Source organism: Paroedura picta, chromosome 3 (genome assembly GCF_049243985.1).
Source record: "Paroedura picta isolate Pp20150507F chromosome 3, Ppicta_v3.0, whole genome shotgun sequence".
Lineage (NCBI taxonomy): Eukaryota > Metazoa > Chordata > Lepidosauria > Squamata > Gekkonidae > Paroedura > Paroedura picta.
The window spans coordinates 80362901-80377392 of NC_135371.1; the positions used below are offsets into that span (position 1 = coordinate 80362901).

A 14492-nucleotide genomic window follows, 5' to 3' on the forward strand; every position below is an offset into this window, starting at 1 on the left:
GTGTAGTGTAGTGGTTAAAAGTGGCAGACTCTAATCTGGAGAGTTGGATTGGATTTACCATTCCTCCACATGCAGCCAGCTGGGTGACTTTTGGCTAGTCACAGTTTTCTTTGGGCTATTCTCACAGAGCAGTTCTGTTAGACCTCTCTCAGCCCTACCTACCTCACAGGGTGTCTATCATGGGGAGAGGAAGGGAAAGCTGTTTGTAAACCACTTTGGGACTCCTTCAGGTAGTGAAGAGTAAGATATAAAAAAACAGCTCCTCTTCTTCTTTAGCAAGCACATTCTCTTGTGTGACAGTTCAGTGGTACCACTATCACTCTGGACACTGAGTGGTTACAGTGCATGCCGATCTTCCAACATAAAATGGTAAGAACTTATATGACATCTGATTTGTGTTTAATTTTCCTGAAGATAGGGATAAGGTTAAAACATTGACTTGAAGAAGACAATTGTTACTTTAGTGTTGGAAATTTCATACAGTACCACCTTACTATGGCTCTTTCATTTGTCTATTACTTCAGTGCTTAAAACAGAGTCTTTAGAAAGCTAATGATATCTGTTTGGCAACACAAAGCCATAAGAACGTTTTCTGTTAAAATGATTTGATTGTCAAAATTCTTGAAAGATGGGAATTTGACATGCCAAGAATGTCTCTCAATGGCCATGATGCCTTCTGCTCCATATTTGTTAAATGTCATAAAGTGTTTGAGGATAGAGTATATGCACCACTGTGATGGAGGTAGAGGTCACAAAATGGATAGTGTAGGAAGACAACTATTAGACTACTAAATTACTAATCCCATCCCACCAGCTCCTTGAACATGCATTACTAGTTAATCTACCACACTGGATAAGATTGTACATAAAGTTTTGCATCATCCCATTTCGGCCTTAGCAATCATTCTCTAAGAAGCTCATAACCACCCAATGGCCAATCATGGTACAGTTGGACTAGACTAAGATCTCAGACTAAGATCTGGGAGACCCAAGGTTGAAACTCCACTCTGCTGTGGAAGCCAGTTAGGTAACCTTGGACCACTTAAACATTCTCAGCCTAACCTATCTCAAGAGTTGTTGAGGGTAAAATGGAGGATAATGTGAGGGTAAAATAGAGGAGAGTGATGTAAGCCACTTTGGGTCCTCAGTGGAGAGAAAGACAGAGTATAAATGAAATAAATAATACATACAGCTGAATACGAGGGGGCAGATGTGTGGAAAGAAGAGAAAGAAGCAGGGAAGGGGTAGAGATTAGGTGAGGATTCAGGGAAAGGAAAGAGGAAATAGTGGGGGTAGGGCAAATGAGATGCTCCTTGCAAATCTTTGTGGGTCTCCCTCCTGCAAATAAATAATGCTGGAGCTGTTGCTGGGAGTCATCTTAATTACAGGATTTATTTTATTTTATTCATTTTTATTCTGCTTTCTTACCTAACAGAGACTCAAAGTGGCTTATACTATGAGCAGAGTACCAATATAATGGAGTCTTAGTAGACCATTCATTGAACATGAGTCAACAGTGTGACTCAGTGGCTAAAAAGGCAAGCGGTACTCTGCTCTGGTTCAGCCTCACTCACAAACTTGGGGGCTTTTCGCACACCTTCAAAATCGCACAATGGTTGCCAATTGAAAACGCTACTGATTTGCCATTATGCACAACGTCGTTGACAATCTGCCACACACCTGAAACCGATCCGCAAAAAGCGCTTCCTTGTAGCGCTTTCAGGGAAATCCCCAAAAGTGGATTCACCCTCCGGAAAGCGCTACACTCCTGCAACCAATCTGCAACACTAGCGGGAAAGTTCTGTGCGTTACCATTGTTGTGGTTTCTACAAAGTCCCTCCCCCTGGCTCTCTCCTCTGATCTTCCGGCGAAGCGATCGCCATTTTTTTTTCTCCGAGCGAGCGAAGTTCAACCCACCAGCAAGCCTGTTTAGAGGCTTCCCTGGCTTCAGTCCCTCCCCAGAGCTGTTTAGTCACTAAGCACAAACAACAGAGAAGCTCGTTTGCTGATGTATTTTCCCTTTATTTTTTACACTGCTTTCGGCCGAAAATCGGGCCCGTGAGGGGGGGAGGATTTTTTTTTTCACTTGGGGGGAGCGTGGCAACGATGAAACGACAGCTCAAACACACCTGCCAGCTGATGGGTCTCTCCGTTGCAACGAATCAACACATATTCGTTGCAATGGGTGTGTTTTTTAAAAAAAAAAACCTTTCTTAAAGGGAAAGGGGCTGTTTGGGAGCATGCTAACGGCTGCCCATTGGCTGCTTGACGGCCAGGGGCGGGACGAGTTTGGCAATAGCGCTTCCTGTCTAGCGATTTTTGCTGAGACCGGAAGCTTGTGGGAAACGATAGAAATGCAACTGGATTCCACTACAAAGTCAGGTATGCATAATGACGAATTGCACTATTTTAAATGGCGATTTTTCGTTCAGCAAACAATTTGCTACAAGGATCCCGGTGCGGAAAGCCCCTTGTTGTTGACAAACTCAAGGGAAAAAATTCTGCAAGCTTCTTTGGCTAAATTCCATGAGTTATATGTTGCTGCTGCTACAGCCATAGTTGTAGGTCTGTTTCTAGTACAGTTAAGGTGGATTTTTTCCACAGTGATCACGTGAACAGCAACTACTTCCCTTTTTAAAATATACACTGGCACATTTCCAATCCCATTTGAACTACTAGGACCTGACCTAAACTTTATCATGATCTCTATTTTATTCCCTAGCCCCACCTTGCTCTCTTGAACATGCTTTCATGGATGGTCTGATTCCCCCACATATATGCCCACTGTAGGGCTGCACTGCCTAATTTTATGATGGCTAATATGACATATTGGCTATGAGATGGGGGAAAAAAAGCAAATCTTCTGTTCAAATTCTTTCTCAGCCAGGATCCCACTAGGTGAGCCATAACTGAGCTCTAATATTGTATTATCAGCTTCTCTTCCCACCCCCACCACTGCAGGTCATCTTTAATATTGGGGTTGGGGGTTAGGGTGGTGGAATATCTACCTGGCAGCATTACTGTAAAGACTAGTGAGGTTGTACACATGAATACTTTCAAGTGGTCGGTATAGAATTAATGTATATACCATAGTTAATTAAATGGTAGATTCCCATAGAGTGTCTATTTGCATCCATGTGCCCTCTCACAAGTGATGAGAGATATTTATGTCGGGAATAGGGTAATGCAGATTCCAATGGCACCTTTAAGCAATGATTATACATAGACAGATCAGCAGTAGTCTGAACCTTATCCCAGATCAACTGTGCATCACCATGTAACAGACTTCCTTTGCTTTTCAAGCCCTTGGTTTTTCTGAAGGGTTCATTGTCCCTCCCCAGCCAGATAATATGGGGGGTGAGGCACACAAAAGTACCAAATAATATCACTGGAAAGCTGAATTCTGGCAACAATAAATGTGGCCATTGATTTCATTGTGTACCCAATCCTCTATGGCACTGTGGTTTTTGCTCTGACACCACTTGATTACTCTGGTCTATCGCTTAGCTTTTGGCTGCAGCCACAGAATATATTTTAGGAGAAAGGAACTGGGGGGGGGGGTGGGAATGTGAAAGCCAGCCCACTGTAGCTGGAGAGAAAGGATCAGATTTGGTAAATAGAGGAGGAGAAAGAAAGACAGACAGATAGAAACCCAACCCAGAAAATCCCCTGAATGCTTTTCTGTTGCCTCCGTCTATGACATTCAGATTCCTTCAGATTCTTCAGAGAGGCTGAAGTTTTCTCAGCTCTACCGTCTGTCTCCGAGGTATGGCATTAAATCCTTCTTTTCCATTCTCTACTTTGTTAGTGCTTAGTCCTCAATATTCTTCTCTTTATTTCTAACAGCCTGTTGCATATGATCTAACACTAGCATCTTAATTATAAATTAGTAGGAAAAGTTGTGGTGTATGAGAATATTTTGCATTTTGTTGATTTTTCATCCCTACATGCTGTAAAGATTTTTATTCAATGTGCCTTGCTTTTCATAAACAATTTCCTCCAAAATGCATTTTTATTTATTGTTTCAAAGGATTCAGAAAAACATTGCTTATGCCAATATTTTTCTCCCAACAATATATGTATGCATGTATTTCTCTGGAGGAGGCTGCAGACATTTTTACACATGTTGTTACTCTGTCATTAGGCTTTCATATTTAATCCTCTCAAATGAATTATATTTGGTGCATGGCACTCATCTTGTCACTGAGCACTTCAGATCACAACTCTAAACTGATCAAGATAATTTTTCTTAACAAATTTAACCAAACCATATTTTCATTTTCAGAAAAAAAATTCAGTTTTAATACCACCCCCCTTCCCCCCCCCACACACACACACACTAGCATGTCCTAATTTCACCGTCTTTGCCATGACTGAGTTTGGAAGGCAAACATAACAGAAGGAGAGATTCCTTCCAAGGCATTGTGGACTTATTAAAACTTAGGAGTGAGTGTTCACATTAGACATCTCTGTTCAAAAGGCCAAATTTACTGCCTTTAAATCAGCACATGCCTTCTTCACTCCCTCTGAGGAGAATAACTGAATGGCTTTTGTTGTTGCTGTCCTTCCCTTCTGGAGCAGTATTTCATTTCTAAAACCTTGCCAAGGAAAAGACAGTTAACTTTAAAATTCCCATGGACAGATTCTATCTGAGGTGAAGCCACTAAGTAAGCACTTCATTGCCCTGAGCATTCCATTCTCAAGGGACAAAACATTTTAAAAAGAAGCGGATTGTTAGCCTGGAAGGGTGATAAAGTTGAAGAGGAGGGGGTAGGGTTTTTATTTTCTTTTTTAGTGAGGGGATTAAAGTAAATGCCTGCACAGTTCTATGAAACAGTTCAAACAAAGCCATTGTCTGCCACATAGGCAAACTCAGGAGATGGGGAGGAGGGAAGGGGAAAGAGAGATATCAACTTTTCAAACTTTTGCCAAGCTCCACCTCCTGGGGGGGACGGGACTTCTTTCTTATATGACTCTCGCACAGTGGAATGTCGGCTTCCATGGAAACCCTTTCAGTGTCTTCTGGTTCAGGAGATGAAGGGCCTTTCTGGCCTCGGCTGTGGAGAGGAAAGGATGTGTTCAGTTACAGCTCTTCCACCCGCCTCCCTCCCCTAAATTTAAAGGTGGAAAAGTTCAAAGGCTTATTCTGAAATACTGCTGATTTGGATGGATCTGAATTGTCCTTCTATGTAATGTGCGCAGGAATAGACATAAAAGGAACATAGCAGACAGTCCTTCAACTTTTTCTAATTCTTGCAACTATATATTGTATTATTCCTGAGTATATTATCTACATTTGGTATAGCAAAGCTGGACTTGTTTTTGTTTTGTTTTAAGTCAATAAAGTGTCAAGACTAAATCATGCGTGCATAGTAATGTGCAGGGGCTGGAGGATGAAATGCAATTGTAAAGAAACCACTAGTTCATCCAGAAACCCAGGTCAAATGCATTTAGAATGGCCCCTCTTTTTCATATATCAGAAACAACACATTTAGAACTGCTTTTCTACATTTTCATTTAGAATTGCTTCCTGCTTCTCACATATGCACACCAACAGTGAGAGAAAAGCTGTAATCGCTTTAAATGATATATCTGAACCTGGACTCATTTTTCCTCAGTAGCTTCAGGCAAGCGTTTTTCTCTGCTTCAGGAATCATAGGTATCAGCTTCAGAACCTGTGATCAACATCTGGGCTAAATTCTCAAATATGAACAGCAAAACTATAAAGCAAATTGCTCCAGAGCATATACAAAGTAATTTTTTTACTAATCATAGTCTGTCCCTTTCCATTTTGGATTAAAGACCATTGCTTCCAGGAAGCCTGAAACCCCAACTTAGCTTCAGTTAGATACTAATAACAATAACTAGACAACCAGTATTTAAACTGTGTACTAAAGAACAGCAATTACATGCATACTGTTATGTATGGATTTTATTATTTAAACAAAGGATGACATAAACCTTCCTTTAACTTGCTTGATGGTGTAGCTGGAAGCTTAGTTATACTTTGTAATTAAGGATGTTTCTAATATTTTTGCACTACTGTGTGCATGTATGTGTACGCGCATGTGTGCACATGCATGGGTATTAAGGAGTTTCACAGGTAGTGGCCATCTGGGCTTCTATCCAACCCAAACTTCCGGCCACTTTCCTCTTGGGACAGTGTTGAGAGTTGACAGCATGACTGCTGAACAGCTGGTCTTGCATACACAGTGCCAGAGCATCCATTAAATAACAACAGCAAAATTAACTGGAAAATTACAGTCAAACCAAGCCTGCCTTTGTCGTGCTAATTTTCTATGCTGAGGGGTTTGCGGAGGAGGCTGGTAAAGGGAACCATCCAGTTACATAACCCCCTGCTTCAGCGCCAGTATCAACAGTGCCCAAAGGTAGGAATCTACTTAGATCCACAAGCAGTCTGGGAAGCCATAGCCAGTTGGGCAGACCATGTTAAGTATATTGTGACTCTCTACAGAAATCTGGCCAATTATTCACAGTCTATAAATCTTCTGACTATCCTGCTCTGGTGTGATGGCAGGGCACATTTCCCACTGCAAACTGAAAGCTCAGAGGCCCAGCAATGACTCATGTTCCTTCTGGCCCCACCAGTACCAACCTTCCTGTTGAAGCAGGAATGTAAGAATTCTTCTCCTGTCCTTCAACTGAGCTGTTCCCCTCCCAGCTCCCAAAGAAAGGAGCTCCCCAAGGGGATAAATTATGACAACTTTCTGGTGTTTCTTTTGAATCCTTGATAGATTAATTTTCCTTTAAGTACTTGGAAAAGAGATGTTCCCTCTGGATTCAGCTACAAGCCCTGCCCATTTGGTTATGGGACATTTCCACTGTGCAGACATAGGAGTTGCTTAAGCGAACCTTCAAATTTTTGAGGGAGGGGTACCAGAGGGAGCCAAAAGAAGAGTTCTTGCAATCTTTTAGCAAGGATCAGTATGTGAGAAGGGATCAGTGCAGCCAACAGCAGTGAGAAACTATCTCATTCCAGGGTTATTCACTGCCACCTGGCATTTGTGAGGATCTTAGAAAAGCAAACTCTTTACTTAAAGCAAAAAAAAAAAAATCATTTATTGAGCAGGAAAGCACTTTCATCAAAACATTGTCGAAACTAGGGCCAAAGATACAGGTCTTCACATACATTCCCCTCCCTTCCCGTGGGAATCCAAAAAAGGGGGAGACCATGACATAGTCATAACACACTGATAAGGGATTTGTCTCCAAGGAAAGAAGGGGACAGGGATTAGAGCAGATGACTGAGGTGAGGAGGAGGAGGAGGAGGAGGGGAGGAGTGGAATGCAAGGGAAGGGGCATAGGGGCCATAAACTAGATAGAGGAAACAGGCTGCATTCTACATACCTAACAACGTAAACACTAAATATTAGGTCTGCCAACTCTGGTTTGGGAAATACCTGTAGATATTGGGGGTGGAATCTGGGATCAGTGGGATTTGGGGAGGGGAGGGACCTCAGCAGGATATACTGTCATAGAGTCCAGCTTCCAAAATAGCCATTTCCTCCAAGGGATCCCTGATCTCTATCATGTGGAGATCAGTTGTAATTCTGGGAGGCCTCATCTGGAGGGTGGCAACCCTATTCACATACCCGAACACTCGTGACGTTCCCTAAATTGTAGTGAAAGCAGATCAGGAAATATCTACCGTGCATAGGGATGTATGTAGCATGATAAACATGTTTGTTCAGAAGTACTAATTGGGTTGAATTGATTCACGCCCAGGTTTTATTCTTATTTTATGATTTTATTTCTATACCACCTGAACTTTTGTATCACACTTGAATTGTTGTATTATCATACACTCATTTATCTCTGTTTCATTATAATTGTCTATGATACTTTATAAATGACTATTTTAACACTTTGGGAAGCATTATTTACTATAGTTTCAGAGTCACAATTACACACCTTCCAGTTGGTGTCTGGGGATCTCCTGCCATTATATCTGGTCTCCAGACAACAAAGATCAGTTCACTTGGAGAAAATGGCTGCTTTGGAAGATGAAATCTATGGCATTGTACCTCATTTAAGTCTGTCCCTTCCCCAAACACTGCACTCCTCAGGCTCCACCCCCGAAATCTCCAGGCATTTCCCAAGCTGGAGATGGCGACCCTAATCTCTGGAATACTAAGGTCTTGGTCCTGCAAGTGATACTAATTGCAGCTACTGGGCTTTTTACAAGCTTTATCGGTTAGCAAATTTGCAAACAAGATTGCCTCTTTTTAAAAACTTTGGCATCCTAGTCTGAATGTAAAATTGCCACTAGAATCTCAAATAAATGTGAACATTTTAGGGGTATTGGGACAGTGTGGAGGCCAGTCAATATACATGAATCCCAGGACCACAGTGACTAGTTGAAATCTGGTGATGTGGCAGTTCCTAGTTATTGTTGTGACTCACATGTAGAATTGGTCTGAATGCCTGCTTACGTGGAGTAGACTACAAAACAGTTCAATATTGCAGGCAGCAAATGTTCCACAACCATTGTTTGCCTTGGGCTGAGCTGTTAACAAGCTGAAATAGTTTGGTTTTATCATCTAATTTACATCAGTTAAGCATGACAAAGAAATAATAAAAACATACCCTTTCTTTTAATTGGTGGCGACTTTTGTTTGTGACATTTATAATTTCAACTTACCATTTATTAGACCTAAAATTTAATAAACAAATATGAATTCTTATTGTTCAAAGGGAAAACATCTACTTTTTAATAATGTCTTTGTCAAATTGCTGTTACTCAGGGGTAGAAGCAATGGTCTCCAAAATTACAATTTGGTGTCAATGAGTAAAATCATCTCTACCAGTTAATCAACTAAATCTGTTGTTAATTAATCTACTGCTTAAAGTTTACATGAGCAAATTTAACAGCACTATCACATTATCAGACTGTGAGTGAATCTACATCAAGATGCAAGTCCATACTTTTACCATTTCTTTAACCTTAAATTAGAATAATGGTATGGTTCTAAGGGGCCATATAGGCCATCTAGTCCAACCCCCTGCACAATGCAGGATCAGCTTAAAGCATCCAAGATATCTGTCCAGCCGCTGCTAAAAGACCAACAGTGAGAGGGAGCTCAGTTCAGGTGGCATATGACTAATAGCAGTCATTCCAGGTTAGAGAACGTATGGAATTGCCCTTCATGGGTTCCGATCATAATGGGATATACTGAACTGGGACCTGCTGGTTGCATGCAATGTAGACAGGCCCCTACTGACAAGAAGACATTGCAAGAACTTCCCCTTCAGTGACAGCTAGATACATCATTGTATTGTATTTGAGGGCATGGTTGTAGGTGGTTTAGTGGTAGAACATATGGTTTGCATGCACAAAATCCCAGGTTATATCCCTGATATTTAAGGAAGAAGGTATTACAAAGAGTATCAGTATCATTGGGCACAAGTGTGCCCAGAAATAAAGGGTCCTGCATAAGTGAACATTTGGATGATGATCTGGACTATGGTAGTTTTAGGAGACCCATGAATTAGGAACCTGGTGATAGTTCCCTATAACAATTCCCATTATGATTTTCTGTCTATATATATGAAGAAATGAACCGTTTCCTTCTGCAATCAGTATTGTTGGTCTTTAGCTTCAGTTTGCTATTGTAGACTAACACAACAACTCTTTTAAAATCATTAGAGCTAGAAGCAGAGAAAGGAGAAGTTCACAAAACTATTCAGCAAGCCTACCACAGAGTTTGAAGTGAAATTCAAGCTACCCCAAAGCCTTTTTTTTAATATCAAGAAAACATTATGTTGCAAGTATGTAAACCCTAAAACTAAGATAACAAATTTAAGGTCCAGTGCCATCTTTGAGACCAACAAAGTTTTATTCATGGTATGAGGTCTTGTGTGCATGCACATCTCCTCAGATACAATACCAGATAAAATATCATAGAATATCACGACATTGATAAAACATGAGTGACTTCCTGCTTGCAAATGTGGGATGGCAAATGTTGCGTATGCAGCCCTCCTCATGGGGAGACTCCTCCCATGTTTTCCCTCTGCCCTATTGCAGCTTTTTGCCTCCTGATGAGACTGCAAGGGAAAACAAGCTGAACCCCCCCCCCCACACACACACACTCCTTGGCTTGTCAATCATAGCAAGCCACCAATCACAGCACGGTAGTTCTCTCATGGACTGAAACTTTCTTCCCCTCTGAGCCACAAAATTAATAATAATAATAAAAAAGTTACTTCCACGTTGCTATGCTGTAATGCCACAACATAGGTACATTAAAAGTTTTAAAAATTGCTATGGAAAAATGCCAGAATGATAAGCACCCCCCTTTTTTGGGGGGGGGATTCATGTTTTTTTGGACTTTATTTGTGTCTGGGTGGATTCTTGAGAGGCTGCACATGGGAAACTGGAGCCCCAAATATCATTTTGTGTAAATGGAAAACTCTAAAACAAGGGGCATGCATGCCTGGATGATCAGGAGAAAACTGCCTGATCACCCCGCCCCCTTTCCCCTTTCATTCTCCAGCTCAAAAAAACATAAACAGGTCTGTGTTTAGTCTGCCTGATCCAAAAAGACCATGGACACTTTAAAAAGATTTTATTGCACCTTTAACAATGTAGTTTTGTGGTCACACTGCAATGTGGACCACCCATTAAAAAAACCCAACTCAGAGCAGAACATGGAGAGGGGAGGGTGTATGCGAGGGCAGGACAATACTGCAGAGACTATCACGCCTTTCCCCCTCCATATGGCCTTCCTTCTGGTTGCTCACTGGTTGCTCACTGATGGGATGTGAGATAGAAGTGGCAAATCCACTTTTTGTGATTTCCCTCATCCTGAGGCAATCTGGGCAAAATTCGAGCCAGCCCCTGGGCAGCCTCAGGATGCAGGCGATGTCATGTGCAGGAGGCGCTAAAACCTGCCAGCAACAAGAGGCTGTCCAAGGGCAGATTCCTCATTTGGAAATGTTCTAAATTTGTTCTGCTGTTTCAGACCAACACAACCACCTGCTTGAATCTAGGACTGCATAAATTACCAAAGGAGGGCATAGTGTGCTTGAACGTGTCAGAGGAACAAATAATTTCAGATGAAAAGATGAAACACAAACAAACGGGATGACAGACAAAATCGAACTCTGTAATAATTCAATGAGCCAGAAGTAAAGATTAGTCTTCCCCAAGAATGGGGGGGGGGGGGCGAGGGAGCCATGTAGAAAGTAGCAGCAAGCAATGCTACACTTATTGAGAAAAGATAATAGGGCCTCTGTTGATTGGGATGTGTGTTTTACAGAAAGAGTTACTTTCAATATGCAACCACATAAAATTGTTTCAAACAAAAGGGGGATACCTGGGATTTAATTCCCTCCCGCTGTGCCTAATGAACCAGTTATTCCAGTTCTTCCTCTTCCCCAGTCTACCTAATCTCCCAGTTATCTCATCCCTCAAATTTCCTAAATGTCTGTTTTCTTTCCTTTCCCCAAAGTCATAAAATTAAGCTGTTTAACTTTCCTCTTCTTGGGCAATCCCTACTTTTTCCTTGTTAGGCCATGTCTGAGCATGTGCAAAGTTGGCAAGTTACTTTGTGTGGTTTTTTTAACCTTTTATTTTTGAGATTAACTCTATATTTGTTCTGGATTTTTTTACCTTGGAAGAGTGTCATCCATCACTGTAAGATATATAATATAATATACTCGTGACTTCTCCACAATCAGGAACTCAAAAGCTGAGCTGCAAAACAATATTTTAAAATCATTACAAATATTTATTAAACAAAATGCACTGATACAATACATTAAAAACTGATACAATACATTAAGTAAAAACTACACATATCTAACTGCACGTGACAGAATAGACCAAACGCATTTCGACCTCGAGGGGTCTTCCTCAGTGGTCAAATTATTGTGTGGAATGCTCTTTTGTATAAGATCAAAATTCCAGGCATAATGGACAGCCTTGAAGTGTGTGTAAAGTCAGTTCGAAAAGCAACTAAGAATGCAAATCTGGAAGTGTGAAGATCATATATTACAAAACAGAGTGAGGGGATGGATCAAGACCATGAAGTGGCTTAAGCCGAAGGAGAAGAGAATTTGTATTGTAGTGGCACTGGAGAGCTAGCCAGGAAGAAACAAAGCCTGCTGAACCAATCTTAAAAAGCAGGAGGGGTTTCAAAGCTTCCTGGATTTTATAATGGCTAGCTATCTCAGCTATTTCATGGAAGGGCAGATGGACTAAAAAGTCAGCAGAGGAAAACATAAAATAGAAACATGTAAGCATATTTTAAAATATCAAATGTATAATATAGTACAATTTGAATAAACATTAATTAATATAACTTTGGAAGACATATACGTCTTATTGAGCCAACTATCAGAAAACCCGCAGCCAGGAGAATAGCAGTGGGCGCTAGCAGAATGTTGTATTGGGGGGGAAGGCAGTGGTGGCGAGGGATGGAGAGGGCATGGGATCACCTTAAAGGAGTCGGCTCTGGCCGCTCGATGTCCCCGTGGTGCAGGCGGAGGTGCATGGGAGGGCCCTCAGAGTAGGCTGTGCGTGTTTGGTGGGCTTGTACGTGGTGTCCAGGCTATGGCCGGGCAGCCTCCAACTTGGTGCTTGGTCTGTGCGTGGCTCCTTGGCGGCGGGTGGCATGGCGGCTGCTCCTGGCGGGTGGCATGGCCTTCTGTTCGGTGCCTCCTCCTCTTGGCAGGCAGCTTCTCTGTCTCCTGGGCACCAGCAGTGCATGCTGCTTGCTGCTGCTGGTGCCTCCTCCACCTGGTGGCCGTCACTGTCATCTCCTGTGTGCTGCCAGCACCCTCTGCCACCCACCACCTCTGCCAGCTCCTCCTGGCGTCTGCTGGGTGTTCCTGGGCACTGGCGGCACGTGCAGCTGGCCAGTGCCACCTCATGCTGGTGGCCAGTGCATCCTCCTCATGGTGGCCATGACCACCGGGTTCTGGGCACCGGCATTGCCTCCCCCTGCCCGGTGCCACCAGCTGGAACGCAGCACAGGCACAAGCCATGGCAAGGTGCAACGAGCAGTTGGTGGGCACCAGCAGCGCCTCTCACAGGCTGCCACCACCGCCTTGTCCTCCTGGCTGGTGCCACTAGCAGAAGCCTTGCAGAGGTGCAAGGCATGGCATCCAGGCTTGTCTGCGGGCAAACTGGCGAAAGGCGAGCGAATGACCAGGGAGGGTGGTCTGTGTAGGGGCTGGCCCGTATTTGAGCTCAGACCGCCCGGACACACTCCACCACCGGGTCGTTTTGGAAATATATATAGGCACTCATGGACAAGATGGGGGGGGGGAGGCAGTGGTAGCGAGGGACAGAGAGGGCACGGGATCACCTTAAAGGAGTCGGCTCCTGCATCCTCACATTTTTCTCGGGAAATTCTAGAGGTTTGCTTCCCCCCGCTTTAACTGGAGATTGGAATGCTATACTCTGCATTAAAAACAAGTTAAGAAAGTTGTTTGTATTGTCTGTCACCTTTGTTGCTACCTCTGCAAAAGCTCTCTCTCTCTCTCTCTCTCTCTCTCTCTCTCTCTCTGTAGTGGCTACTAGCCTGATTCTAGAATATAAGAAATTGACTGAAGTAGGGAAACTTCCTGCCTTCTAGGCCCAAGCCTCTGCTTCTGCCCTAGCATTAAAAATTATTGATAAAGAAGTAGTTATATTAGTAGTTAGATTAGTACTTGTAGTGGTGGCAGCAGCAGAACATTTTGATGCAGAAATTCCGATGGGTAATCACTATGGGGATTTATTCCCAAGAACAGAAGACTCAGCTCATACACAGAAACAATCTTTTAAGTGCAAAGTTTTAAAGAATAATCTAAACGATTGAATCCTAATAGGATAGCAAAATTGCCAAATGTAGCCATCCCAAGCTGATAATTTTTCTGTAGCAGAACGAAGTCTGAGGCCACTGGCAACTTTAAGACCAACAAAGTATTGTTCAAAGTTTATTTATTGAATAAAAGCTTCTTGGTCTTAATGATACCACTGGACTCAAACTTGGTTCTGTTGCTTCAGTTCAACATGGCTACGTACCTGAAGTTTTCTGTAGAACCGTGGTCCCCAACCCCCGGTCTGGGGACCGGTACCAGTCCCTAGACCAGTTGGTACCGGGCCACGGTTCCTCCTTGTCCTCCTCCCCAGCTGCTGCCCTGCTGCCGGCTCACCTTTGGTGTTCTCCGGTGGCTGCCAGGGCTGGGGCTCACTCTTGGGGGGCCAGCAGGCGGCAGGAAGTCAGGGGCACCGGCGGGAAAGCAAGTGGATCAGGGGCGATGTCCCTCAGCAAAAGACTACCCCCCTAGGCCTCAGTAAAATTATCAAGTGTCGATCGGTCCCCGGTGATAAAAAGGTTGGGGACCACTGCTGTAGAACACACTGGGGCAGTAACTTTACCACTTACCAGTAAATGTTTGCCCTCTGTAATTATTGATATTTAAATATTATCAGAAATTAAGCGTCTAGCAGTGCTATCCTAAGCAGAGTTACATCTTTC

General features: G+C 42.9%; 1 protein-coding gene across 1 annotated transcript in view; it reads left to right on the forward strand.

The window, feature by feature from the left end:
• The first annotated feature begins 3546 nt into the window (after positions 1 to 3546).
• SPARC (secreted protein acidic and cysteine rich) overlaps positions 3547 to 14492 on the forward strand; it is a 30939-nt gene continuing 19993 nt past the window's right edge. Inside the window, exon 1 of the mRNA XM_077326517.1 lies at positions 3547 to 3766. The gene's annotated coding sequence lies outside the window, so the exon portion shown is untranslated. The remainder of the gene's footprint in view (positions 3767 to 14492) is intronic.